This window comes from Pan paniscus, chromosome 14, assembly GCF_029289425.2.
Source record: "Pan paniscus chromosome 14, NHGRI_mPanPan1-v2.0_pri, whole genome shotgun sequence".
NCBI classification, from domain to species: Eukaryota; Metazoa; Chordata; class Mammalia; order Primates; family Hominidae; genus Pan; species Pan paniscus.
Window position 1 is genome coordinate 109,834,142 of NC_073263.2, and position 24,705 is coordinate 109,858,846.

A 24,705-nucleotide genomic window follows, 5' to 3' on the forward strand; every position below is an offset into this window, starting at 1 on the left:
TTTAATACCCTTCCTTATTTTTTGTCCATCTGATATCTCTCACACCGAGAATATGTTTCTATCATTCATCTCTCATAGTTTCCACTTTATGAACAAGTTGATGTGTTACTTGGTGCATAAGTATGAATACCTTCTATATATTAATGTGAAATATTTAAAATGATTAAATGGTGTTTAATTTGTCCCACTTAATGTTTTTACTCAAATTCTCTTCTGGGTGCTGTCAGGACCACCACCCCGATTTTCTCATTGATTCTATTTGCCTTGTGCATTTTGTAGACCCTTTAATCTTTCTGAGTCACTTTGTTTTGGGTGTGTCTCTTGCGTGTAGCATGTGGTTGGCTCTTGCCTTGTGAGCCGAGTTGAAAATGTGGATATGGTGGATATGATTGGTTTCAGCTCTGACATATTACTATTGTTGAACTTGCTGTGTTTTCCATTATGTCATTTTTCTGAAGGCATAGTATTAGTGTGGTTTTATTTGTTTTCGCTGGTGATCTATACAGTGTTTTGGAGGATATGTAAAGTGATAATAGTTAAGTGATTGTCAGCCACCAAGAAATTCCCCACCACTATTTCTTTTTAACATTTATCATTCTTTTCTTGTTCTCAAAAAGCTATAAAAAGGCAAACACCCTTAGGATGTCCAGAATGGCTATGATTTGTCATGTCCTTTCGGCAAAAGTATTAATAAGGCTTTTAATAAAGAAATGAAAATGTATCTGACATTTTCAAAAAGCCAGTCAAGATTCAGAGCGTTATTTATACCTTAGCAGTCAATTCCCTCAATATTCATATAAAAATTTAATGAAATTACAATTAAAATCCAGCAGAGTGTACCCAATTTAGAACTGAATAAAATGATCTTAAAATGCATATGAAAATTGAAAGCTTTGGGAATAGCCATGACAGTGCTTTTTAAAACATACTTAACAGATGTCAGCAAATACTGCAAAGCCACTGGAGTCAACTTAATACGGCATTGGGATAGATAAATAGATTAGTTTAACCAAGTAGTACACCAAATAGTTTTAACCAAATAGAAGCAAGGACCAAAGCCCAGTATACGTGAGATAAAATATTAGACAAAAAACTGTATTCTAGTTCAGTGGCAAAAGGTAGCTTAATTTTTTTTTTTTTTTTTTAGACGGAGTCTCTGTCACCCAGGCTGGAGTGAAGTGGCGAGATCTCAGCTCACTGCAACCTCCACCTCCTGGGTTCAAGCGATTCTCCTGCCTCAGCCTCCCGAATAGATGGGATTACAGGCATGTGCCACCACGCCCGGCTAATTTTTTTGTATTTTTAGTAGAGTCAGGGTTTCACCATGTTGGCCAGGCTAGTCTCGAACTCCTGACCTAAAGTGATCCGCCTGCCTCGACCTCCCAAAATGCTGGGAATACAGGCAAAAGCCACCGCACCCGGCAAGGGTAGCTTATTTAACAAGTGGTGCTGGCACAATGACTTTCTACATAAAGGGGAATATTTAAAATCTCAGGCAGGGGTGAAGCATCCCATCAGTGCTCCCAAGTGTCTGGGTGGTTGGCAAGAACAGAGTGCTAGGGGATAGGCTGGTGAGTGAGGTGGCTTTGTGGCTGTGAACATCTTTGCATGTCACATATGGAGTGTAAATTCAACCTTATGGGGAAAACGGGGAGCCACTTTTTTTCTATTTGGCCGAAGGATGACAATTGTCTATATGTTTTAGGAAAAAGTTGGCAGAAATACAAAGGCTTTGTTGAAGGGGAGAAAAGTAAAAGTGCGGAAGGTAGCTAGGACGAGAGAGCTTGGGGAAGCAAGGCATGGAAAGACAGAGGGTTCGAAGAACCTGTGAAGAGCTCTGATTCTTGAGGAGGCAAAACTTGAGGTCAGGCGTGGCCTGCTTGATCATCTGCCCAGAGCCACTCATGCCCGCCATGCGCGTTGCAGATATTAATACGTTCCCGGCCTCATGTTCTTTCCTCTCTTGCTGTACAGTTACAGTAAGGCGAAATGTGCTGTTTGTTTAGCTATCTGTGGTTTTCCTCTCACACCATCGTCCTCCTCTTTCTCAGCTCCTGGCACCAGTGCTCATCATGTGGACCTTCCATCCTCTTTATGGTAATCTGGTTCACGGTCATCAGCTCTGCAGTTTAATACTCACTCAAAGGAAACCGGAGATCTGTAGCTCAAAATGCAACCCAGAGTGTTCCCAAGCTGATGGAGTAGTCAACAGGGAGCGGCACCAGGGGACGGGCTGCGTTTCCGGGTGTGCCGTGTCCCTCAGCTGCTGCTTGCCTAATGCAGCAGGTGGGGCTCACCTGGCCCACAGCAGACGTACCGCTGTTCGACAAGGATGACTGGGGTGTCAATCTTTTTAAAAACACACGCTAGATTAGCTGTAAAGTCTAATGAAACTGTGTAATGCAACATGTCTTTATTAAAACACAAAACATAGATAAGCCTGAATGCAAGAGTGAATATAAATGTCTTCACGTTACATGAGGATTTCTGTTTTACATTTTACAAGCTCTCCCTTGACTTGGAAGGTCCAGGAAGCAGTGCCTTGCTTTTTTTTTTTTTTTTTTTTCCTGAGGCTGTCTGTTATTATGGTTTCTATTGTTATGATTGTATATTATTCTTACATTAGTTTATGTGGTAAATATTTTGTGCCAGGTATTCCAAGAGGAATATTTATTCTCATTTTATTCTTCATTCTCAAAATCATTTTATTTTCAGAACAATCCTTATTTTATCAACTAGGGCTCTGCGATTTCAGCAAGATTAAATAATTTTCCCAAAGTCACACAACTAGGAAGTGAAAAATATGTAATTTAACTCAAGTGTATATGATTCAGAGGAACCGCAGCCTCGCCACACTATATTTCTTCCTGAACAGGGCCAAACAACTAATTTGAATAGAGAGAAGTGAAGGATGTTTTGGGATATTTTGGCAATGTATTTTGCCTTTACTACAGTTTGTCTTTGTGCCTATAATCTTTTCTTTCTTTTCTTTCCTTTTCTGTTCTTCTCTTTTTTTTTTTTCTGAGACAGAGTCTTGCTCCGTCACTCAGGCTGGAGTGCAGTGGCGCGATTTCGGCTCACTGCAGCCTCTACCTCCCGAGTTCAAGCAATTCTCCTGCCTCAGCCTCCCGAGTAGCTGGGATTACAGGCATGCCCCACCATGCCCAGCTGATTTTTGTATTTTTAGTAGGGATGGGGTTTCACCATGTTGGGCAGGCTGGTCTCAAACTCCTGACCTCAGGTGATCCATCTGCCACAGCTTCCCAAAGTACTGGGATTAGAGGTGTGAGCCACTGTGCCCAGCCTCGGTGCCTATAATCTTAATTTAATTGGATAATGCCACCCATCATTTTAATGTGAGCACTGAATTTAAAGAGGATGAAGCTGGTTTTTTATCATTTCCTTATACTCTTACTGACCAGGTTCAGAATCTGATAGTCACTAGATGTTATTTAGGACAAGTTATATACGTTTTCTAAAGCTCAGTGTACTCATGTTCCAGATATTAAGTAAAAATAGATGTAAACATATCTAGAGAATAATAACCAGCAAATAAGCCACATCTCCTTCCTATCTATCACACTCTCCCCCTCACATCTCTAGTGCTTTAGACCCATAAAAGTTTACACTTTAAATTTTAAATAAAACTCTGTAGTGAGGATAGCGTTTAACCCAAAGGATACATATCTCATACTGGAATTTTACTATTATGTTAAACAAAGAAAAAAATAATTTTGTGTTTTAGGATCTTCTTGGAATACTCTCAAATCTCAGTAAATTCATGGCTGTTTCTTTAAAATGCGCTCTGAAAATATAAGTTTTGGCTAGCATTCACTGGCAAAGTTAGGCATGAAAAAAAAAAAAGGGAAGAAGTGTTTGGAATGGAAAGAACAAGACCAGCACACAAAGAAGTTCAGACAATTAAAAATTTTGAAATGAAAACATACTAACATCGTGAGAAAATAATGGAAAATAAATCACTAAATAACCATTTTGATAGAAAGCTTTGAATGTTGGGAATACTTAACATTGCCATTTTTATTCTCATAATGTTAATAATATTTTTTTAAATCCATTTGGTTTGCTATAAATCCAAGCATCACTATGAATTATCTAAGCTGGAGAAGCTAAAGTTGGAGCAAAAATAAAGAATGACCTTCAATACTAAAGAGCAGAAGCTGGCTGCTTTCACTGTTAAAGATGACAGAACAAGAAGAGAGTCACAGAGAATGTGGTATTCAAGTTCTATTTTCCCTGAAAGTAACAGATGTGGATTGTGACTGTTTGCTGAGGGAAATTGTGCAATTTTTTCTCTAGAGAGTTTGGTATGGCTTTGCCAGAAGACAATGTATTACCCGACTATCACAATTCATCCCCTTGCCTGCGGGAAATATAATTCTTTATTTGAGAGCTCGAATTATCTTCTGTTGTGTTTCAAAGAATCTGGAATTCTATGACCACCATAGAAAAAAGAATGTCATTCATTTCTGGAATTTGTTACACTGGAAATATAACTCAAAGTCTTTGCCAAGAGTTCCTTTTTCTGAGCTAATCCTCTGATGACCATTACATTTAAAGTCAAAATACAGCCTTTAACTTCTCACTGGAGACTCTCAGAGGTCTCTCAGCTGAGGAAGGCACTTATGTTCAGTGATATACACAAATGGTCAAAACTATGTAATGTCAACGAAGACAAATTGTTGGAAGTACCTGAAATATTTTGAAACTTGATGTACAGAAAATAGGGTAGTAAAAAATGTCCTGTCATTGAACTAGGTAATTGAAGAATCACTGAGTGGAAGCCTGCACAGAAAGAAAGACAGGAAGATGAATTTAGCTTTCCTCTTCATCAATATAATATTGACAGAGTAACTAACGGTATAGCTCTTGTATGAAAAATTGTAAGTAAGGCTGACAGATATACTGGTGAGGTCTGTTCACTTGCTTTGTTCTAATGGGTTTACTTTGGGGACCCATCAGCTTCTATTTAAAATATTAAATAGAAAATTGGCACGCAGTATTTGTTCTAAAAGCTTTACATATCTCACTCCATCAATGATCATTTTTTTGAGTACATGTAAGACAAATGTCAGACTCACAATATTCAAAGATGGGGAAGATGTGGGGCCTCTTTTCAATAAACTGTCAGTCTTCAAGGTTGCTGGAGTCCATCTCTGCAGGGGGAAACTGGGTAGATATTAGTTAAATATTAATCTACCTCTTTACCGTGCATGGCCAGCAACTATGGCGTAATTCCTGCAGTACTGTTTGGCTCCCCGACACATTTACATTATTTTTATTTTTATTTTTTCTACAGATGAAACCAGAGAAGGGGTCATGCCGATGGTAATAGCCATCCAAGGAGGGCGATGACCCCTTGTTAGTATTTAACCAATCTTCTGAACAACAGGCAGTGTGGTACTCACGAGATCACCAAACATTTTCTTCAATCTGAGGAATGGTTGCAGCCTAGGGCTCTCAGTAGTGAGGAACTGTATTGTGCTTTTTCATTTTATAAGAATGCTATGTTAGCCATCAGAGCTGTCACCGTACATTCATATGTCCAATATCCATGTCGGAGAAGCTGGTATTTCTGTTTCTGACCAACAAATGATATTTAAGAGACCTTCATTGATAAGAACATTGATCCATGCACTACTTTGCTGCATATGCTTTTGATATATAAACAGATCATGACTCAGACATGCAAAGGGGCATTTAGTTTATGTCTCCATAGGCTAAGTTAGCTGATCCATGCATTGATTTCAATATGAAAATCAACTTTGTTTCTTTGTTCATTTATTTAATTGAATTTACTGCCTTGATATGCTCTTTTAGTGTTGCATGTGCAAAACCATAATCTTATGCCTTGCTGCCCAGACTGCAATCTTTGAAGACTCATCCTTGAAGCACTGTGCAGAATTGTGAAGCAGATTTTAATTGGTGGGCTATTATGTTCTGGGTCCTGTTCTAGTTTTGGGAGATGCAGTAAGGAACAAAACATACAAAAATCTCTGCTCAGGGAGCTTACATTTCAATGGAAGAGATAGATAATAAATAAAACACACAGCACACGCAATAGTGGCAAGCACTTAGGAGGAAATGTTTAAAATGGAGCAGGCATATGAAACGTCAGAGCTGGGGAGAGGAGTGGGTGTTGACATTGAGGTAGCATGGCCAGAGAAAACATCACACAGAGGGTGACTTTTGGGTGAAAACTGAAGGAAACGAGGGAGCTATGCATGCAGCTAAGAGGAATGAGGGCAGAAAGGAAGCAGGAAGTAGAAGAGCATTGGGGTGTGGGTGGCCGGCATGTCTGGAGAGCTAGAGAGAGGCCAGTGCACCTGGAGTGCAGAAAACGAGGAGGAGGCTGAGAAGTAAAGAGGTCAGGCAATAGGGAGCCTTGTAGAGCCTGGCTTTTACTCTGACATGGGAGTCTCTTGTGGAGTTTTTCACATAGGAGGGTTAAGGTATGATGTATGCTTTAACAGGTTCATCCTGACTGCTGTGTTGAGAATGTACTACAGAGAAGCCATGGTAGAATCGGGCAGAAAGTTAGAGCAATACCTAAGGGGAGAGCTCATGGTGGCTTTGATAAAGGAGTTGACCATGAAGATAATAAGAAAACACAGGATGATGTGCTGCTGTAAGGAATAAGGAGGTGAGAGGAAGAGAAGACTCGGGAAAATAGAGTTGCTGTTACTTGAGTTTGGGAAGATTGTGGGATGAGATCGTGTGGGTAGGGATATGTAAATTTGCTTTAGGGCGTAAGTTTTTGGCGCTAGTATGATTCCAAATGTGAGGATCAGTGGACAGGTGGATATATATTTTCTGGAGTTTGGGGAAAAATCTGAGCTTCAGATATAAATATGAAACTTGTCAACAAACAGGTAATAATTAAAGATATGATACTGAGTGACTAGAGAATTAGTAATACTTTTTTTTTTTTAAAGCCTCGTGGGAACAGGCAGAGGGGCAGGACTGGAGCAGAGGCTTGGTCAACGTTTGAGGTTCCTATTAGGTCTGTGGCGTTTACTAGATGTCAGAGGAATTCCAGTCCACTTTTGGGAGCAGCTTCCATTCAATGCTCACAATGAATCACCTGACTTCGTTAAAGTTCAAACTTGAGTCTAAATATTAAAGAACCATAAAATCCAAGTCTTTAGTGTGTAAAGAGGAGAAGGGTTGAAGTAGGCAAAAATGAGGTGTTTAGTCATTAGTAATTCTGCTGATACAAATATTGTTATAAAATTAAGTGTATATTTATGTATATTAAAATATTAAATTAATATTGAATATATATTTAAAATTTTAAAATTATAGGCATTGACAGAATTTTGGCTAAATTTCTCAAAACAGTCTCAGAATAAGCAGAAGTTATCATTCTTTGGCCCTGAAGAAAGTCAACAAGGAAAATGCCTTGAGCATCCCCAAGAAACTATTGCTGTGACCTTTGCTCTTGACCTGTCTGCTTTTGCTTTGACTGGCCCACTTCCACCTCTCAGTAGCCATTGCTTTGATTATGCTTTGCCTTCAGGATCATACTGGTAAAGCATGTTTCATCTTCTGTTACAATTCTTCAAAGAAATTCTTCAGGATCTTGATCCCCCTTGTTTAAAATTTCCATTGAAAGCTCTGTTCTTGTCTGCCGCTGATCTGGATGCAAAAATTTTGGTCATTAGGTGGAAAGTTTTCTCAACTTTAATTTTTCAGAAAGAATTGTGAAAGCTGAACCAGGTGAGATGTCGGTGGCTTTGGCTTGTGTTTCTGCTGCTAATCATCAGTCCTCTTCAATTTGGGTAAAACAATAACATTTTTTCTTTGCAAATTGATGTGAATGGCCTGCCCATGCAGGCTTTGTCTTCAATATCATCTTGTCCCTTATTAAAATGAGTTGTCCATGTATAAACTGCTGATTTCTTTGGGACATTGTCCCCATAAACTTTTCATAAAGTATCAGTGATAGCACCATTTTTCCAGAAGCTTCCTCATAAATTTGACATTTGTCCTTGCTTCAATTTGAGCAGAAGTTATGTTCCTCTGATAGAGGATCTTTTCAAAGTGCTTTCTTCTTAGTACTTCAAACTAGATCCTGTTCAGACACATAACAAAGTAGTGCAAGTTTTATTTTAGTACAAAAAAGTTTTGAAATCCATGCATATTTTTTTCATCATACACATTTTTCATGAGCCTTTTGAACACTTTTTGTGTATGTATATATATTTTTTAGACATATATGTATTAAACTAAAATTGACTATTCATCAGTATTATACCTGGCATCTTGAAATTATCAATAATCAATGATTGTAAGGACATACATTTGATTCTTAAAATTATTTACCATTGTAGCATATTACTTAGAATTATTGTTAATATCTTATATCTTAAGTATTTTTCTTATAGATCTCAAAATATTATTAACATCTTAAAATGCATTATCAATATTCATATCAAATAAGGTATTTTGGCTGTAACTCGACGTGAGCATCTCCTTATGTATTTCATATACTGAGATTTTGTAGTTGAAATATAATTATACACTGTATTTATTATTGCAAAAGTCAAATGCGATAATTTGTGATGATGGTAATTTATGTATAAAATAATTAGGAACTTTCATGTAACTAACAAATATACATAGAGATTGAAAAGTGATAGCAAAAGTAACTGCAAGTGCATTAGGTAGATATTGCTGGAATGATCGTTGTGTAATTTATAAGTGGATATAAATAAAAAATTATTTAAATTAAAACTTAAATAATATTTAAGGCAGGATAATAAAGATTAGATAATATCACAAATCCAAACTTTGAAGAAATATAAGTGGTATTTATAACATAAAACAACATAAATTTTAAAAGCTGTATTTTTAAAAATTCTTAATTAAATGCTGACTTGACCTTTAATTTTTCTAAATAAAAATCCTATTTGGGCATTCTTGACATCTTGTAAAAGTGAAGTAAAAGTAGAATATCCACTTGGTGTCTTCAAAATTTAAAATAAAGAATATATCCAATACCACATAAATAACATCAGTGATTATCAATGAAAAATACGTAGATTAAAAATCATGGAAAGCGTATTGGAGAGAAATAGGGTACTCGGATATCGCAAAGGTGCAGTACACTGATTGTAGCAGACATCCAATAGCTGAGTGTGCAGAAGGGATTATTCCTGTGGTTCCATGTAAAACCTTTAAAATGAAGCCGCTCAAAATGTTAAGAGTAAAATGTTTATACTTTAAAAAGTTGATATATTAGATTTATTCCTATATTGAGAGGTTAATGCTATGATGACATTTGTCTTTGGTGGAATAATGATTTTAAGACTCGGCCATTAAGAATCTGGATAAAATATTGTTTGAGTGTCTTTTTCTCTATGTATTAATTCATTCATATATATTTACATAAATTGTTTCTCTGTCTCTGTGTCCATGTTTCTAGCAATCAGTCTTTGAAACATAATGTAATGTTTTTCAGCACTTCAGATTTTTCACTGCTGAATCCAGGCTGCAGGTGCTTCTTTTTCTCTTTTATTTTCCTTATTTTCCCCACAATTGATAATTTTATTTTGTTCTTAATTGTTTTATTCATTACAGACTAGATTACCAACTAGATGGAAAAGTGGCTTTTTTTTTTTTTTAACAGGGAAAAAGGACCTAGAAAGCACTCAAAAAATACTTTCTTGTTAAGTGATACTAATTTTGTAGTCATTTCTTTCTTCTCTTGCTGGAAATAGTCATGGTCCTAATTTTAGACTATAGAATTTAAAGAGAGATGAGACTATTGAAAGTACTTTCGTGATTTAAATTTTCAAAAGTGTATCTTAGTGACTACTTATTGACTTTGCCATAAAGATATATTTGTCAACTCCATTAGGATTTAGTTATTTGCCAAAAACAAAAAAAATTTTAAAGAAGAGAGAAGAAAAGCAATTCCATTATTAGAATCTCCATAATGGTATCATCTTTTAACTATATTTTGACTACCACCTCCTGTATTTAGAGAGCGTGATGCTAAAAATACCATCTGGGACAACTGGGTTGTAGACTGCAGAAACTACAGCTGTTCTGGGGGTAAACGTTGATCAATGCCATCTGCATGCCAGTTGTTAATTACTACCATAGCAAAGCTTTTCTTTTTCTTTTTAAAAAAATGGAAATAAGGCCACAGCATTAGACCTTTCATGCAGCATGGAATTTCTTTCTAAAAATCCTCAGAGCATGGTAACGTAGTGTAATGAATTATATAAATGATGTGTTTGAATACAGTACCACTAGAGGAATTGACAGCAAAAAGCCAAATATATGTAGCTTAATTCCATAAACTGCTGGAGATAGATATGAAATCTGCAAGACAGGAGAAAATCTTCATTAGGTTTATAAATTGCATTTACTAAATAGTAAAATACTTATGGCCAACACAAGTGATGATCCTTCAAATTCAGCCTGATCGATTTGGCCTGGGTCCTGAGTCCAGGTGTTGTGCTAGGCACTCACACATCATAATCTCATTTTAACCTTTTGTAGGTATAGGGAATAATGCTCACCCAGGACAAAGTACTTGCCCCAAATCACCCATTGATTCTTGTAGATTCACAATATAAAATTAAAAGTTAAAATTGGAAAATCAATTCACAAGGAGTGGAAACTAACAAAGGACAATGGAGGTGAAGGAAATGTACATGGGGTGGTCTACAAATCCATCCACACTATCAAAGGACTCCCAGGGCATACCCTCCCAACAGTAGGTCAGAAATCTCACCTTCATTCCAGAATGGCAGCACATTAAAATGAAAAGACTGTGATTTTAGAATCACAAATGGACTGGCATTACTATTTTTAACCTCTAAGTGGAGGTGACAATGACATCCTCTGTAGCACATTATTCAGAAACTGTTTTTATAACTATGAAGGTATATTCTTAGCAGGCATTTCAACAACTTAAAAAATTAAGAACAATAACACTCTTTACAGAGTGCCCATATATTTTCCCTAAATTAATTCCTGCTAATGCTATTTTGCTGAGATGCTAATGCATTCTGCTAAGGTGAAGGTGCAATATAGAATGACACAGTGGCAAGAATTTTCACTGAGAGCTCATGACTTCTCTTGTGTTGTCCCTAACTTTAATGGACTTTGGGATAATGATGACAAACATGACAAACATGAAGAAATAGAAAAACAGAAATCACAAAAATGGGTCTTACAGTGAAAAACAAAGCTCATCATTCGTAGGTAATCAATGGTTGAGCTATAATGAAGTCTGGGTAGAGGTCGCCACTCTCAGTGTCCACCCTCCCGTATGAGGACAAATGTGACCTGGTGAGACATAATGACCTTAAGTCGTGAGACTTGACCCCAGTCCCCGCTTTATGTCTACTAACTGCATAACCCAGCCTTTCTGCTGAAGTTTCTTACTCTGTTAGAAGGAAGATAATATAATTTGTCTGACTACTTCTCAAGGACACTGTGAAGGTCAAATGAAGGAGTAAGGGTGTGAGAAAGAACTCTGTGAGCTCTGAGGGGTGATGTGATAGGAAGGCTTTCCTCCCTGGCTACACACTGGAATCATCTCGGGGGAGGTAAAATTGCCAATGCCAGGGCCACACTCAAGAACAATTCAATCATAATCTTTGGGAATAAGACCCAAGCATTAATGCATTAATGTTTATTTAAAGAAGCTCAGTGGCTTCTCTTTGGTAGCCTAGGTTGAGACCCACAGGATTATGGGGATGTTAAGAATACTGCTAAATGCACAAAGTGCTTGCTGTCTTCCTCATTCTGAAATTCCCCACGCAGCGTCTATGGCAAGCCTGCTGAGCCCAGAAAGCCACAGTTTAGCGCCTTCATTACTCACACCCAGTGCTGTAGACCTCCCTCCTATAGACGGGCTACTGTGAGTGATAGCTGCTAGCTGTGTGCTCACTAGCTATGTGCTAATACAATCCTACAGTTAGGTTAGAAAATAGTATGGACTAAATGACAATTTGAGACCTAAGGAAATGAGATAAAAAGAATTTATGGCATGAAGTTATGAGGACAAACACCAATACAGAACACATTTCCCCCCAAGATACAGAGTATCTAAATACGAATCATCTAAATAATGAAATATTTCCAAACCATGGTAGAAATAGTCATTTATTCAATTATACAGGAACATCTCAAGTTGAATTGTTTTTAAATAGGAGAAGTGTTTTTAAATGATATTCCCAAATTAGAGTGGAGATATTTGTGATAAATTCAAATGTAGAATTTAGAAACAGGTGTGAACTTGCTGATTATAATTATGCTCATTCTAAGGTGAGGAAATTATTCTCTGGATGGATATGGCAAGCTATCTTCATTGGATTAGATGCTTCAAATGTTTATTTCCTGTATTTTTTTTGAAGTGTTTATTCACCTAATCCTTGAAGGTCCACATGATCCAAGAATCTTTTAAGAAATGTGCTTGATAAAGACCAATTTATTTTTGCAGAGTCAGCCAACAGTTTCTTACTCCTCAATGGAACAATTAACCGTCAGCGGCCCCATCATACCTCACAGAATTTTAACAATACCATTTCACAGGCAATCTGAATCTCTCCAAAAAGCAATCTTCACTCCAACTTGGCTTTTTCCCTGTCATGGCTTATCTATTCCAGCAACAGTATTCATGGAACGTGTGTATGTAGCATAAACTCGAGGAAAGAAGGTTGTCAATTTTAAGATATCAATTGAGCAGAGGTCTATCATTAATCTTTGAATTTTATTTTGGAGAAGATTGGACCACACGGCAATCATAGTGGTGACCGCTGAGTGCTTGAGACATTGTTTATACATGTCCCATTTAAGAAAAAGCAAGCAGGCTTATGAGCTATGATAAGCCCATCATATATCTTATACCTGCTTGTCAGCCACACGCCTGACAATTCCTCTTTGCTCTGAAACAATCAGATGACAACTTAGTTGGAAATTATTTAGATAATCCAGATTCCAACGATTGAAGAAGGCTCTGTTTCTGAGTCCTGAGTTGTTGTTTTTGTTGTCTAATTATTGTTATTACGATGAGTAAACTGATCCTTTCACAGCACTGATATTATAATTCCCAGGGAAGCTTAGGAAAATGAATGAATTGGAACGTCTAGCTTTTATACATCCTGTGGGAGCACGAAGAGGAGGAAGATATTTTTTCCGGGAATTAGTCCGAAAATGTAAAGAGTTAATGCAATTAATTTCTGCTCAACAACAAAATGGTTAGCCACCTTCTCGGGAAGAAGGCAAAGTCAAGAAAATCTGAAACAGAATGAAGCTGACTTCAAGCAGGATCAAAGCCAGCAACGATGTGGGGAAGTAGACAGGTGGGAGCATCCGCGGAGGCACATGTGAGCTTCCAGACGTGCTGGAGTGACTGGGTCAAGGCGTTGGCCGTGTGTTAGCAAATCTTGCAGCTGCCAAGCTCAGTGCAGGGTGACAGCACCAGTTGCTTAGCATGACGTGGGGAAAAGATCCAGGCTGAGAGAGGAAACAGGTGCAGGATGGCTCAGGACAAGGGTGGGACGAATGAGTGTCTGTTGTTTGACCTCCATCAGATCTCTTGGTATTGTTTCCAGAGTCAAAGGCAGAGCACAGAAAGGAATCAGAATTATTTTATTTTTATTTACTTAACTTCTGTATCCACTGTACTGAAATATTTACAGAAAATGGATATGTGTTTATGCACCAATGAATATTTTAGCCTATGTGCTAATACAATGCTACAGTTCCATAAAGGGATCCAGGAAATGTTTAATGAACTGCCTCAACTTCACTGTAAAAGCTCATTCAGGTCAGTGTCTGGGTTTGAATCCCTGCACACCGCTTTCCAGATGTCTGACAATTCCTTCACCTTTCTCTGCCTCAGTTTCCCCCTATGGACCATGGGGATTATTCTAGTCACTACTTGATTCCACTGTTGGGAGGATTAAATACATTTATTCTTGATAAAAACACTAAAACACTAAAAAATAGCAGCTATTATTTTCTCAAAAGTCTTTTACACAAATAGTCTAAATATACATCCTGGTGAAACCACTGAATTTGTTAAGGTTTTTTGCATCCTGACTGGCTGTGTTGAGTGAATTACCTTGGAGGCAGAGGTATGACTCTCAGAGCAAACTTCAATTAATGAATTGAATTCATCTAGTTACCAGGAATACAGCAAAAAAATTGAAAAGCTTGAAGTCATTTTTTAAATATAATCAAGAGACTGTCAATTTGTATATATGTTTTAAGAAACAAATAGAGCAGAAGCAATTTAAAAAAACTTGAGGTCCTGTTCCATCATTTTCCACTTGGTTTACTGCCCAAAGCAGCAAGTTCTTTATGTAATTGAAGAAAAACATATATGTACATGAAAACGCACAACTTATAGGTGTACAGGGTGCATTTCTGTAAAGTGAGCCCTTTTATGTAGCCACTGCCTGCATCAAGCTGCACAGATGTGATGTCCAATGCATGTGGTTGTTTAGCATTTACCATGCAGTTACCAAAACTGGCTATTTTTATTTATTGTATAACTTTTAAGCATACTTGAAACAACTTGAGCATGTGAATTTACTTTTTATCTATAAAATTTATAAAATCTAAGTACAGATCAAGAACTTCTGTTGAAAAATTAACATCTGAATTGAGATGAATTGTAAATGTAAAATACGTAACTGATTGGAAAGACTTAGTACCAGGAATGTAAAATAACTCAATAAATTCTGTATTTATTCCATGTTAGGTTAAATAAAATATATGAAAAGTATGATCTGTATCCTTTTACATTTTAAAAATGTGGCTACCACTAACCATTTCATCACATGTAGCTTCTATTCTATTAATTTTCATCCAGAATATTCCTACCCTGATGACTACTTTGTGCCTGTACCTAGCAGTAGTGGGAGTCTTCTTAGTACTCTTTAATTTCCCATGGTTTGAGAATACCACCATTTATCTATTTACTCATTCTACTGGTCATTTGGATTCTTTTCTTTTTTTTTTTTTTCTTTTTCTGCAATTTGGCTCAAGAAACCAGGCTTTTCTAACCCTTCAGAACCCTACTTTGTGTGGAATCTCTCTATTCCTAACATTGTTGCATGTGGTGTCTCCAATTCTTTCTTGAGGTCATTTTTTTCTTATACAGTGTAGTTAAATGCAGTCTACTGGACCAGCATACACTTTAAATTTTTTTATTTTCATAGATCTTAAGAGGTACAAGTGCTGTTTTCCAACCTTTCATCTAGATTCACGGCAACAGAGGCTCTACTCTTACAAATGCTTTCTCGTTGCGTCACATGTACTTCCTGCAGTCTACCCTGCAAAATTGTTTGCTGGCTACTACACCCCGTTTCAATGCCAAGACCACATATTTTAGGTTTTTGTTACAGCAGTAGCTCAAGTCAAGGTACCAATTTCTATTTCAGTCAGAGTGTATGATCTGCCAAAAAAAAATTACCCAGAATCTCAGCTTAACATAACCACAGTTTATTTCTTGCGCATGTCCCCATACTGACTTCATAGTGGGTAGCTACTGCTATTCACACATCAGTCATTCATGAACCCAAATTTTCTTCAAATGCCTTAACCATTCCAAACTTCTCAGTATCTGAATGGATCATCTGCATTCAGGCGACAAAGGAAGATAGACTTGAGGGGAGAAGAACAGTGTGGCTCTGAAACACAAACATGGTCTGGTGGAATATCCCAGGAAAAAAAGCATAGCATGGGTGATATCCATCCCAGCCCTTCTCCTCTGCAAAGTCCTTTTCAATTTCCTGTGGTGCCTTCTTAGTTAAATTCTTCTGATCTCCAACATTGGAAATTATCATGTGTCATCTTTAATAATGTATTTTCCTCATTTTCAGGGGAATCATTATAAATTGTACACTATATCTCCTATATAGATAATCTACATTGCTTATCTTTTCATGTCATTTTTCTTTTTTTCTCTTTTATTGTTCAATTCATATGCACCTTCCAATTAAAGTTTTGTGAGTTTTGTTGTTGTTTCCTGTTCTTTGACTTGTTTTCCTGGGCCAATTTGTTTTTCTTTGGACTTTCCTTTTCCTATTACAGAAGTTCTTAAAATAACTTAGGTTTCTTGATTGCTGACGTTTAAGAAACAATGACAGAGAAGCTGAATAGGAATTCTGTATGTGTTGGTTAGCCTGTGACCTGGCAGAGTGCACTCTGTGATGATTGGAAATGAGCCAGCCAGTGAGCTGGAGCACCCTTGAATGTGAAAATAAGTCAGCTTTATGCTAAGATTTCAAAGCCATCTCCAATTTCCTTGTGTCCCCCTGAACACATCTTCAGAGAATACCCCCAGGAGTTATTTATAGTTGTTTTGTTTTGCTTATGTTTTAGGTGTTACCTGGGCACACATGATGCTTGAGAGGTGGTTTTAGAGAGAGGATACAGATCACGTTCTCCCGTCCTGTCTCTTTTCATACTTAAAATCTCTCCTGGGCTCTGCCCAGCAGGTGGGCTCCTGCCTCTACTCTCCAAGACTAATTTTCAGCCTAATTTGTCAATAGAGAACTCTGTCTACTTTCTGTCTTCCAAGTACCGTTGACCCTTGAACAACACAAGTTTGAACTTCACATATCCATTTATACTCAGATTTTCTTCTGCTTCTGCTATCCCTGAGATGTCAAGACTAACTCCTCCTCTTCTTCCTTCTCAGTCTTCTCAATGTGAAGATGATGAGAATGGAGACTTTTATGATGATCCACTTCCACTTAATGAATAGTGAGTGTATTTTCTCTTCCTTATTTTCTTAATAACTTTTTTTCTCTAGGTTACTTAATTGTAAAAATACAGCATGTAATACATATAACATACAAAATATGTGTTAACCTACCATTTATGTTATCAGTAATGTTTCCAGTCAACACTAGGCTATTAGTAGTTAAGTTTTGGGGAAGTCAAAACTCACACGTGGTTTTTCAACTACGTGGCAGTCATCAGCCCTAACCCCCGAGTTCAAGGGTCAACTGTACTTATCTCCAATCACCATCTGATGGCTCTTACATACCTTTTCCTTTTTATATGCTTGTAGACTTTTTTCTTTATTTTCAATTACATATATCAGATTTGGGAAAGGAGAGATTATTCTTAATCTATCATTTGAACAGAAGTTCCTGGTTGTTACACTTAAATTGATCCAAGAGAGGGTATTTCTTTTTCTGGAGGCCAATTGAATGGTGAAATGGAGTTGCAAAGCATTTGGCAGCATATTGATTTCACTGGACTATTTAAGGTAAGTGTGTGGGACAGGAGTTCCCTGCTATATTCTGGGGATTTTCAGACTCATTGCAAGATCTAATTGATGGAAGAGCCAGGAATCTGCTTTATTTTTCTCTCATAGAGCTCAGTATTAGTTTTGTATCAAAAGTGTCACTGACATTTTGTTTTTATATATTTGTTTTTCTTTCCCACTCTCTCTTCCCCTCTCCCCTTCTCAAAGCATCATAAGACATTTCTTGTTGATATGTTGATTATATGGAATTCTCCAAAATTTTAATGATTAAAAGGTGATCCAAATTTTAATTGATGGTTTAATGTAAATTGCTATCAAATAACAAATAGATATGGAGTATTTACTTAACAAGATATGAAATTTTGTTTTATGTATTCTATGCGAGAAAATATATTTTGGTGTTAGCTCTTCTAGCTAGTGCTTATTGGATGCCAGACAGTTGATTAAGGGTTTTACATGAATTATCTTGTTTAATCCTCTCAATAGTCTTATAAAATAAAAATAGTATTAACTCCATTGTAAAGATGGTAAAATTGAGTACTGAAGAGTTTAAGTTGTTTATCTAATGTCTCGTGGCTAACCAATATCAAAAGCAAGATTGAAAAACAGGAATTCTGATTCAAAGTCTTAACACGAAACACTCGACAGTTAATGCACATGTTCTTCCACTTTGGTCATTTCATACCGTCATTATGATTTCTGCCATGTCCACACCGCACCAAGCGGTGTCTTCATGGTCTTTGGCCGTATTTATGTCCTGCCAATTCTATTGTTTATGTAATATTGGCCTTTTAATGCATTTACTTTTCTATTTCACTTAAGTTCATTTTTTTCAAAAAAACCTTATATTTCAAACACAAAAGGAAAACCCTCGTTGTTTTCTGTGTTGTACCAGAGTAGTAGTGTGGTGTAAGTGAGTGTGCAGTGTGTAGTCTGAAGTGTGACAGAAAGACCCTGACAGACATGATTAAAGGAGTGAAATTTTATTAGCCAAAGATTAGAAATTTTATTAAATGTTAAACCAAACAAAAGACAACTCAGCATATTCACAAACGAAGGTACACCAACTTGCTGGCCCTCACAAAATGTCCCAGGGCCTATGAGGATTCTGTCAGGCATTAGAATCTCAGATTTTCTATCCTGGTCAATCGGATTCCCATGACTGTTTTAACATCCAATTTAGACTTAATCCTCACCGTGATTTCATGATTTTAAAGAGAACTGAAGTGGGAAAAACTTCACTTTGCAATAAAGTGATACTGAACGTCCTATGTGGCTATCACCTACATCAGTTGGGGTATAACCTGTCTTCGACACTTACACTTTGGGAAACTCCACTCAGTGACAGTGCTCCTAAATCAATGAAAGTTTTGTTACTAAACCTTCGGCCAGTTTAATTAAGATGCTCTAATTCTTGTTCTAGAGCTCTTTCACCTCCCTGGTTAGCTTTATTCCCAGATACTTTATTTTGTGTGTGTGGCTATTGTGAATGGGATTGTGTTCTTGATTTGGCTCTGAGCTTGGACGTTATTGGTGTACAGAAATGCTACTAATTTTTGTGCATTGGTTTTGTATCCTGAAACATTACTGAAGTTGTTTATCAGTTCTAGAAGCCCTTGGGCAAAGTCTATGGGATTTTCTATGTATAGATTCATATTGTCTGCAAAGAGAGATAGTTTGGCTTTCTCTCTTCCTATTGGATGTGATTTATTTCTTTCTCTTGCCTGATTGCTCTGGCTAGCACTTCCAGTACTACACTGAATAGGAGTGGCAAGAGTGGGCGTCCTTGTCTTGTTCTAGTTCTCAAGGGAAATGCTTCCAACTTTAGCCTGTTCAGTATGATGTTGGCTGTGGGTTTGTCATAGATCAATCTTATTATTTTGAGTATGTTTCTCCAATGCCTAAATTCCTGAGGGTTTTTAACAGGAAGGGATATTGAATTTTATCAAAGGCCTTTTCTGCATCTATCAAGATGATTGTGTGATTTTTGTTGCTAATTCTACTTATGTGGTGAATGAATCACATTTATTGATTTGCAAATGTTAAACCAACCTTGCATCCCAGGAATAAAGCCTACTTGATCATAGTTCATTAAATTTTTTGATGTGGTGCTGGATTCAGTTTGCTAGCCTTTTGGTTGAGGATTTTTATCAACTAAGATTCCCATCAACAGTGAACTGGATAAAGATGTGGTACATATATACCACAAATCGTGTCCTTTACAGCAACATGGATGTGCTGGAGGCCATTATCCTAAGCAAATTAATGCAAGAACAGAAAAACAAGTACCATTATGTTCTCACTTATAAATGGGAGCAAAATATTGAATACACAAGGTTGCAAATATGAGAACAATAGATACTGGGGACTGCTTGATAGGAGAAGGTGGGAGGGAGGAACGGGTTAGAAGGCTACCTGTAAGGTACTATGCTCACTATCTTGGTGATGGAATCATTTGTACACTAAGCCTCAGCAACATTCAATTTACCCATGTAACAAACCTGCATATGTACCCCTGAACATAAAATAAAAGTAGAAAAAGTAAAATTTAGAAATTCTTAATAAATAAAAAAGGAAGTGAGTAGAAGTGTAAAAAAAAAGAGAACTGGTGTAATAAAAGGAAGAAGCAAGAACTCACATGCTATTTGCGTAAGATGGCTATGTTGTCTAGGAGACAATGAAGTTTGGTAAACTATTTTATTTAAAACAAAGATACTCTAGCAAGCTGGTTAGGTTATCAAGTTCTTTCCTAATATCAAAAAAGTAATATTGACTGTTGTATGTGGTTCTATGAGTTTTAACACATATTTAGATTTGTGTGAAAACCACAATAAGGATAAAGAACAGTTCCATCACGCCCTAAAACTTACTGATGCTGCTCCTTTGCAGACAAACTTCCCCTTACTCAAATGCCTGGCAATGACGAGCCTGTTCCTTGTCCCTTTAGTTTTTCATTTTCCAGAATGTCATATAAATAAAACCCTACAGTATGTAACATTTTGAGACTGAATTATTTCATTGGATGTATGTCTTTGAGATTCAGCTACATTGTTGAATGTCTCTGTAGTTAATTCATTTTTATGGCTGAATAGTATTCCATCCTATGGATGTACTATTGTCTGTCTATCCATTCAGTAATTTGAGGACTGGAGAACATTTGGTTGTTTTTGTGTGTGTGTGTGTGTGTTTTTTTTTTTGGTCCAGTATGAATAGAAAGGTTATTAACATAGATATAGTTTGGCTCTGTGTCCTTCCCCAAATCTCACCTTGAATTGTAATGATCCCCACATGTCAAGAGTAGCAACAGGTGGAGGTAATTGGATCATGGGGGCAGTTTTCCCCAAGCTGTTCTTGTGATAATGAGTGAGTCTCATGAGATCTGATGGTTTTATAAGCACCTGGCATTTCTCTTGATGGCACTCATCCTCTCTCCTGCAGTCCTGTGAAGAGGTGCCTTCCACGAAGATTGTAAGTTTCCTGAGGCCTCTCCAGCCATGCAGAACTGTGAGTCAATTAAACCTCTTTTCTTTATAAATTACCCAGTCTTGGACATTTCTTTATAGCAGCGTGAGACCAGACTAATACACTCATCACAAGTTTTTGTGTGAATATAATTTTTAATTTCCTTAGAATAAATCCCTAACAGTAGTATTCTGGTCATAAAGTCAGTGTATATTAACTTTTTAAAGAAACTTGCAAACAGTTTTTCAGAGAGTGGCTCTGTCATTTTTTTTATTCCCAGGAGGGAATTGTAGCTATGCATGTCAGGAGAGCATCTGACACTAATGATGATATTCCACATGCAGAGATTCAGAGATTAAGGTGACTCTTCCAGTGAAGACAGATGAAAGCCATTTGGCATTGTACCTTTGTTGATCTAAACTAACCAAGGATATAGGGCTCCGTGTGTGTGTGTGTGTACACATACATCTATAGGCATGAATGAGACAAAAAGCCACTGACTTATAGCTCAGGAAACCTAAAGTCAAGTTTTTCTTTTTACCCTCTAGAACTAAAGTGTGTAAAGTTTCAAGTTTTAACTAAAAATTGTCCTAAAAGACCACCAATGTTAAACAAGTGTTTCATGTATAGTAGACGTGTCTTTAAGCAATAAAAATTCCAAGAGCTCAATAAAGAAAAAAAAGGGGGGTGATATGAGGATTCCAGCTGCTCTGCATCACCAGCATTTGGGTTTGTCATTGATTATTTCTTCATTCCTTTGACATTTTAGCCATTCCAATAGATTTGTAGTGTTATCTTCTTATAATTTTATTATTTATTTAGTTGTTATTATTACTTTAACTTATTTTTTGTTAAAATGTAGGTGTGTATATTTATGGGGTACAGGAGATATTTTGATGAAGGCACACAATGCGTAATAATCACATTAGCATAAATGGAGTATCCATCACCTCAAGCATTTATCATTTCTTTGTGTTACAAACATGTAAGTTATGCTCCGTTATTTTAAAATTATTGTTGACTGTAATCACCCTGTTGTGCTTATCAAACACTAGATCTTATTCTTATCCAATTAACTATTTTTTTACCTATTAATCATCCCCACTTCTGCCTCTCTCAATACCCTTCACAGCTTCTGATAACCATCGTTCTACTCTCTGTCTCCATGAGTTCAATTGTTTTAAATTTTAGCTCCCACAAATGAGTGAGAACATGCAAATGTTGTCTTTCTGTCCTTGTCTTATTTCTCCTAACATAATGTCCTCCAGTTCAATCCATGTTGTTGCAAATGACAGCATCTCATTCTGTGTTATGGCTGAATAGTACTACATTGTGTGTATGTATCACATTTTCTTTATCCACTCATCTGTTGCTGAACATGTAGGTTGCTTCCAAATACTAGCTATTGTGAACAGTGCTGCAATAAACATGGGAGTGGAGATATCTCTTTGACATACTGATTTAATTATTAATTATTAACAGTGGAATTGAACTGAAAAGAGATCCCTCCCTACTGTTCTCCACAGTGGTTCTACTAATTTACATTCCCACCAATAATGTACGAGGGATCTCTTTTCTCCATGTCATTGCCAGCATTTGTTATTGCTTCTCTTTTGGATATAAGCCATTTTAACTGGAGTGAGATGATAGCTCATTGTACTTTTCATTTGCATTTCTCTGATGATCAATGATCTTGAGCAAGTTTTCATATGCTTGTTTGCCATTTGAATGTCTTCCTTTGAGAAATATCTATTCAGATCTTTTAGCCACTTTAAAATCAGATTATTAGATTTTTTCCTGTAGAGTTGTTTGAGCTTCTTATGTATTGTGATCATTAATCCCATGTCAGATGGATAGCTTACAAATGTTTTCTCCCATTCTGTGGTTTGTCTCTTTATTTTGTTGATTGTTTCCTTTGCTGTGCAGACCCTTTTCAACCTGTGATTGATTCCATTTGTTCATTTTTGCTTTGGTTGCCTGTGCTGTTGAAGTACTATTCAAGAAATGTTTGCCCAGACCAATGTCCTGGAGAGTTTCCCCAATCTTTAATTTTAGTAATTTCTGAGTTTCATGTTTTAGATTTAAGTCTTTATTCTATTTTGATTTGATATTTGTATATGGTAAGAGATAGGAGTCTAGTTTCATTCTTCTGTGTATGAATAGGCAGCTTTCCCAGCACAGTTAATTGAAGAAACTTCTTTCTGTGTGTTCTTGGAACCTTTGTCAAAAATGAATTCACTATAAATGTATGGATTTTATGGATTTATGATGGTTTCTATATTCCATTCCATAACTTTATATGTTTTTAATGACAGTGCCATGTTGTTTTTGTTACTATAGCTCTGCAGTATAATCTGAAGTCAGGAAATGTGATTCCTCCAGTTTTGTTCTTTTTGCTCAGAATGGCTTTGGCTATTCTGGGTCTTTTGTGATTCCATATAAATTTTATGATTTTTTTCTATTTTGGTGAAGAAGGTCATTAGAATTTTAATAGGAATTGCATTTAATTTTGTAGATTGCTTTGGGTAGTATGAACATTTTAACGATATTGATTTATCCAATTCTTGAACATGGAATATCTTTCCATTTTTTTGTGTCCTCTTTAATTTCTTGCATCAATGTTTAGTAGTTTTCTTGTATAGAGCTTTCACTTTTTTGGTTTATTCCTAGCTATCTTATTTTATTTGTAGTTATTGTAAATGGAATTACTTTCGTGATGTCTTTTTTAGATTGTTCACTGTTGGCACATAGAAATGCCACTGATTTATGTATGTTCATTTTGTATCCTAAGACTTTATTAAATTTATCAGTTCTAAGAGTTTCTTGGTGGTTTCTTTAGGTTTTTTTGAATATAAGGTCATATCATGATTGGAAAACCCTAAAGGCTTCACCAAAAGATAATTTGACTTTTTCCTTTCCAATTTGGATGCCCTTTATTTCTTTCTATTGTCTGATTGCTCTAGCTAGGACTTCCAGTACTATGTTTAATAACAGTGATTATAGTGTACACTGTTGCTGTATTTCAGATCTTAGAGGAAACGCTTTCAGTTTTTCCCAGTTCAGTATGATACTAGCTGTGGATCTGTCATATGTGGCTTTTATTCTGCTGAGGTATATCCCTATTATACCCAGTTTTTTGAGTGTTTTCATCATAAAGGGATGTTGAATTTTATCGAGCGCTTTTTTAGTATTAATTAAAATGATCATATGGTTTTTTCCTTCATTCTGTTGATATGATGTATCATATTGATTGATTATACATGTTGAACAGTTCTTGCCTCCTTAGGGTAAATAAATCCCACTACATCATGATGAATGATATTTCTAATGTGTTGGTGAATTAAATTTGATAGTATTTTGTTGGGGATTTTTGCATCAATGTTCATCAGGGATGTTGCCCTATAGTTTTATTTTTTAATATGTCTATATCTGGTTTTGTTATCAGGGTGATATTAGCCTGGTAGAATGAGTTTGGAAGTAATCCCTCCTATTCTATTTTTTGGAATAGTTTGAGTAGGATTAGTATTACATCTTTTGGTAAAATTCACCAGTGAAACCATTGGGTCCCTGTCTGTTTTGCTGGGAGACTGTTTATTATAACTTTTATCTCATTACTTGCAATTGGTCTATTTAGATTTTGAATTTCTTCATTGTTTGATCTTGGTAGGTTGTATGTATCTAGGAATTTATCCATTTCTTACAGGCCTTCCAATTTATTCGTGTGTAGTTGCACATAATATTCTCTAATGCCCATAGTAGTCTACTTGAATTTCTACTGTATCAATTGTAATGTCTCCTTCTGCATAGCTGATTTAATTTATTTGGGTCTTCTCTCTTTTTTTTCTGTCTGGATAAATATTTGTCAATTTTGTTTATCTTCTCAAAAAACAAACTCTTCATTTTATTGATTTTTTATTGTTTTCCTTATTTCACTTTTATTTATTTCTGCTTTGATCATTAGTATTTCTTTTATT

The 24,705-nt window shown here is 36.3% G+C and overlaps 1 long non-coding RNA gene across 3 annotated transcripts in view; it reads left to right on the forward strand.

The window, feature by feature from the left end:
• LOC129393662 (uncharacterized) overlaps nt 1-24,705 on the forward strand; it is a 111,922-nt gene that overhangs the window by 12,229 nt on the left and 74,988 nt on the right. For 2 of the 3 annotated variants that reach the window (XR_008620703.1, XR_010109648.1), the window contains exons 2-3: nt 16,694-16,758; nt 20,708-20,773. This is a non-coding gene — a long non-coding RNA (uncharacterized LOC129393662). The remainder of the gene's footprint in view (nt 1-16,693; nt 16,759-20,707; nt 20,774-24,705) is intronic. The other variant, XR_008620704.1, reaches the window with a different exon arrangement.